Genomic DNA, 6,000 nt, shown 5'->3' with positions numbered 1-6,000 from the left:
AGGTTGAGAGCAGAAAAATATCAACATCCAGACACAGTTGACTAAAGTATTCAACTAATCAAGGGCATTACCTTAATCATTTGAATAAGCAGATGGTCAACCCAATCTTGTCTTTCTGAACTCCTTTCTGAACCCCTATCTTTTCTGAAAGGAAAAGAAGGATATAAAAATATAAAAGCAGAGGGATATTTCATGAAACCTAAAGGTAGGAGTATAGCTCGGTGTCAGAACATGCAAGGTTGTAGGACCCTCAAAGGCCCTCTTTCTTCTCTGTCTCTGCATTTCTCCTTAATTCTTTACTGTTGCTTCTTTTGCTTTTTCTAAGATCACAACAGCTCATTAACTTTGGTGTTAGAAGCCCATCCCATCCAGATTCTTTCTCTGGATTCCAATTCTACATTCTAGGAAGAGAAGATTCGAATTGACTCAGTCTGGTCAGATGACCACCATTGGACTAAACAATTGTGCCTAGGTTTGGGATCCAGTTATATTAGCATGGCTGGTGAGAAACTACCATGTAGGCCAGAGCCCATCCTTCAATTTCACCATTTCCCAGGCCAGTCTGTTTTGCTGTAAGGATCAGATTAGATAACATACAGGAAAGGGTGCCATGAAAATGTAAAGTACTATTACAATTTTCGTGGCTGAAATTTGTAACCATAGAGAAATATTTGAAGCCAAATTGCTTTTATGGTAACAGGTATTAGTTTCCATGCACTATAAAGATACTCTGGGTCTATAAAGAGCCCTGTAAATTGGAGTCAATTTGTTTCATCTGATATTTTATTCTAGACCTTCTGCTCGCAAAGGATGCAGTGAGAGAAGAACAGGCTTTCCAAGACCGTGTTTCCTGATCTTCAGAGAAGAGTCTCAGCCTTAGAGGGTGAGGCAGTCATTATTTGGTACTCAGAAAGTTAAAATAGAAGGTCGTTAGGCATCGATCAAGGATGTCTGAAGGAGAAAGTGGCTGGGTTTTAAGATTCCTCTATAGAATCTGTCTTCTGGAAAAGAAACCAATTTTGTACCCTGGAGAGGATGTTTTATGTTGCTAGTGGTAATTGTTCCTCATCAACTTTGCCACAAAAAAGCTTTGGTGCACTGTGCATAGAGGGGGGGCGTGGCAGCTTTTTTCTAGTTAAATGCAAACTACTTTAGACCATATGGTTCCTGGGCTGTAGATTTTGATTAAATTTCCTGAATCCTCCTATACCGTAAAAAATAAGCCAACGAAAACGTAAAAGAAAAATATCATAAGCTTTCATTTAAAAATTTCAGAGATTCTTATGCCTGAGAATACGACATCTATTTTTAGTTGGTAAAGCCTTAAATACCATTCCAAATCATACTTGTAATTTGAAGGACAAAGCAGATTGATTGTTTTACTTGTAACTTGCTGTGTTCATTGGAGTGAATTATTTAACTTATTTGTACTTTTTTGGGAGGAGAGGCAACATTATCCTGCCTCTTGAGTGTTTCTGGGACGCTTTAGCATAAAAAGTATCTGAAACACAAATAAAAACTCATGGCAGAGTGTTTTCCTCTGCCTTGATGACAGTGCATTGTGGAATTTAAATTACTAATGTGCTGTTCCAATGTGTCCAAATGCTTCCCTTTTAAAAGAAACAGGGCCATAGAAAACGGAGTGCTTAGTATGACAGTAGAGGGATTTATGTTCATAACCAGGAATTAAATATGGGGCCATCTTTCTGAGATTCATAAGCAGTTTATTTTTTTTTTTCAACGTTTTTTATTTATTTTTGGGACAGAGAGAGACAGAGCATGAACGGGGGAGGGGCAGAGAGAGAGGGAGACACAGAATCGGAAACAGGCTCCAGGCTCCGAGCCATCAGCCCAGAGCCTGACGCGGGGCTCGAACTCACGGACCGCGAGATCGTGACCTGGCTGAAGTCGGACGCTTAGCCGACTGCGCCACCCAGGCGCCCCCATAAGCAGTTTAAAATAGAGATGGAGATGACCAAAGGAAAGAGAAGCAAGTAGAAATAATTAAACACTGAAGACCAAAGTAAGTAAAGGATGTTAAGAGAACATTCACACTGCCAAAAAACAGCAAGAATACATTTTAAAGGTCTTCTTAGTTTTATTCAGTGATTCATGAATTGGGCAGCACCCATCTAGCAGATAGAAAGGAGCTCTTTGGAGCTATACAAAAATGAAAGCCTTTTATAGGCAGAAAAGAGCAGGAACAAGGAAGTCATACTAGACAAAAAAATGGGTTGGTTATTACCTGAAAATGACTTTCCTCAGGGGATGACAAGGGTCTTACTAGGCAGACTACCTAACAAGTGTTGATCAGGCAATTCCAGATTCACTGGTTTCAGATTCCATTTCTAAGACAGCTGAAACTGTAATTAAATCTCAGTTTGTTGATGTGGGGCTTAGCATAAGTGACTCTATTTTGAGCCTGTTGTCTTTAACAGTACATGTACACACACACACACACTCTCTCTCTCTCTCTCTCTCTCTCTCTCTCTCTCTCTCTCTCATGCTAAAGAACAAGAAGAACATAACCTATTTGAACCCGAGACTTAAAAGGAGAACATTTCCATGTGGATTTGTTGATACCTTCTGCAGAAAAAAATGGTTTCCCCCAGAACTATGCTTTTCAGGGAAGGTTATAGGGATGGATAATATTTTTTTTATATAATTTGCTATCAAGTGAGCTAACCTACAGCATATACAGTGTGCTGTTGGTTCCAGGAGTACATTCCCATGATTCATCGCTTACATACAACCCCCAGTGCTCATCCCAACAAGTGCCCTCCTCAATGCCCATCACCCATTTTCTCTTCTCCCCCACCCCCCAATCAACCCTCAGTTTGTTCTCTGTATTTAAGAGTCTCTTATGGTTTGCTTTCCTCTCCATTTGAAACTATTTTTTCCTCTTCCCTTCCCCCATGGTCTTCTGTTAAGTTTCTCAAATTCCACGTATGAGTGAAAACATATGACATCTGTCTTTCTCTGACTGACTTATTTCACTCAGCATAATATAGGGATGGATAATCTTGAACACACAGCCAGTTGGTTGGTCCTCAAAGGTGGATACTTAGTAGGATCCAGGCAATGGTGGAAAAAACACAACATAGGGAACAAGACAGACATGATCCCATCCTTGAGGAGCTTCTTGTCTAGAGGAGACAGATACATAAACAAAATGGCAGATGATGATAGTGCTACAGAGGAATAATATAGGGTACTTCCAGGAACATATGAGAGGCACACCTAACCTGGAGGGTAGGGGTAGCCTAGACAGGCAGAGAGAATTGCATATCTAATGCATGTTCAACAGTGCTGAGTGAGAACAGATAACTTGGCTTGTCTGCATGTTCCTAAGCTCCCCTCTACGAACCACCAGTTCAGAGGGAAGTTGACAGCTGTGGCTTAAAGGAAGATGCTTGAACTTGAAGTCAGACCAGTTCTAGGTCCATCATCACAAGTTGCAAGACCTTGAGTTTCCTCACTTCAGTTTCCTTGCTTGTAATTGGAAATAATAAAATATTTCCATGATTCTAAGTGATTATAAGATGCACATTAATTTAATAAGAAATTTTGAAGGTAAAGGTAATGAGAGAGAGAAATATCTGTCAATTGTAGGATACTTCCTGATTTTAGCAGCATCAAAATGTAAAAATATGTACATCATAGGGGCACCTGAGGGGCTCAGTCAGTTAAGCATCCAACTTTGGCTCAGGTTATGATCTCATGGTTCATGACTTTGAGCCTGCATTGGGCTCTCTGCTGTCAGTACAGAGCCTGCTTCAGATCCTCTGTCTCCCTCTCTCTCTGCTTCTCCCACCCACTCTCAAAAATAAGTCAACATTGAAAAAAAAATTTTTTAAGTTGACACTAAAAAAAAGATATGTACATCATAAAGTTTAGGAAATGTGGTGACCTGTACTTCCCAAGGTTGTTTGTGAAGACTAAATGAGATTATATGTGAGAATATACTTTCACATTGTGCTATGGACTGAGTGTGTATCCCCTCAAAATTCATATATTGAAATCCTAACCCCCAATGTGATGGTATCAGAAGGCAGGACCTTTGGGAGGTAGTTTGGTGGTGAGGGTGGAGCCCTCATGAGTGGGATTAGTACCCCTATAAGAGATGTGAGGGGTGCCTGGGTGGCTTAGTCGGTTAAGCATCTGACTTCGGCTCTGGTCATGATATCACAATCTGTGAGTTTGAGCCCACGTCAGGCGCTGTGCCGATAGCTCGGAGCCTGGAGCCTGCTTCGGATTCTGTGTCTCCCTCTCTCTCTCGGCCCCTCCCCCACTCGCACTCTGTCTCTCTCAAAAATAAAAACATAAAAACAAGAAGTGATAGCTTGCTCTCCCCACTTACACGTAAGGACGCAAAGAGAGAAGGTTGCAGTCTACACATGAGCATGGGAGCTATCACCAGATACCAAATCTGCCCGTGTCTTGATCTTGGACCTCCCAGCCCTACTTGCCTCACCCTCTACATGGCCCGAACTTTTTTTTAAGTTTATTAATTTACTTAGAGAGAGACAGAGATAGCACAAATAGCTAAGAGACAGAGAGAGAGAGGGAGAGAGAGAGAGAATCCCAAGCAGGCTCCAAGCTGCCAGCTATGGAGCCCGACGTGGGGCTTGAACTCGTGAACCATGAGATCATGACTTGAGCTGAAAACAAGAGTTGGTTGCCCAACCAATAGAGCCACCCAGGTGCTCCAGTGGCCCAGCCTTTGATAATATACTAGTGACTTGAAAAACTGGATAGGGCATTCAATCCTGGGATCAAATTTCTTCATGAGTCATTTTTATGAAATGGGAAATATTGTTATTAATAACTAACATACAGAGCCTTTTAGAACCAAAAGGAAATTTAAAGTTCAATGAATCCTATCCTTAAATTTTATAATCGAGTTAGACTGAGGATCAGAGATACTAAAGACTTTTCTACACACCTATGCACACGGCACCGTTGGGACTGAAAGAGGTCTTTTGATAGATAATTGTTGACAATTATTAGTAATTATGGTTCTATAGGGTGAAGTATTGGAACTGGTTGTATCACACGAGCTCATCTGAAGCAGCTATAGAATACCAGTCTCCCAAGTGAGCAATGCCTTAGCAACACGCAGTAGAAGGCTAGGCTGATTTAGGTCATGGAATTGAGACGGTGGGGCCTATGGTATACACTCACAGGCGTACATTCCTGATGTATTACATGAGCTTCCTTCCCAAGAGAAACAAATTCATGCTCAACCTGAGTGACAGAGTTATTGAAATGGTGGGTCCTCTGTAGGGTAAGATTTGCATGCCCCTCCAGCAGTCATCCTCACACCACCCCCAACCAGTTTACCTGGGTCTGAAAATAACAAAGTAGATTAGGTCTCAGGGTTATGACTGCTTGGTGGGGGAGGAGGGGCTGCTCACAAAAGAACCATAAGAGGTTATTACTCTCTTTGTAGTCACCAGGAAGCAGGGCTGGGCTGAGCTGGACTGGACTGAGCAATGACAATGCTAAAATCACCAGAAATGCATCTTCAAGTGCGTTCAGTCACAGATCTACCTATGCTCATGCCAACCATCCACGACCTGATACTGTAGCAACTTCCTTGAAGGCTTATCAAAGCGTTGCAGGCAGGATCCAGCTCATTGTGGCTTTATCTACAGAAGGCAGATGAGGACAGACTTGTCACCATCTCCCGCCTGGGGAGACTGATACCTGGTTAAATAATCGTTCTAAGCTCCCTGTCGCTGAAGGGAAGTCAAGTCAGGTCTCTTACTTCTGGGGTGCTCTATCTGGCACTAGGTTGGACTGCTCTTCAACCTTAAGACAAACTGGAAGCAGGCTGCTCAATAGTGGACAGAACAGAACTGAAAAGTCCTAGGATTTCAAAGCAGAAGGAGGCTACGCAATTTGCGTTTAGGATTACTTCATTTAGCTCGAATACATAATTTGACCCATCTGACAGAGGTGGGATCCGAGACTAGGAAAGCTTAAGCAAGCTGCTCA

The sequence above is a fragment of the Lynx rufus genome, unplaced genomic scaffold, assembly GCF_022079265.1.
Source record: "Lynx rufus isolate CCGP_SWC_20201006 ecotype Redwood Valley unplaced genomic scaffold, mLynRuf1.p SCAF_25, whole genome shotgun sequence".
Classification (NCBI taxonomy): Eukaryota; Metazoa; Chordata; class Mammalia; order Carnivora; family Felidae; genus Lynx; species Lynx rufus.
Note: the sequence above shows the minus strand (reverse complement) of the source record.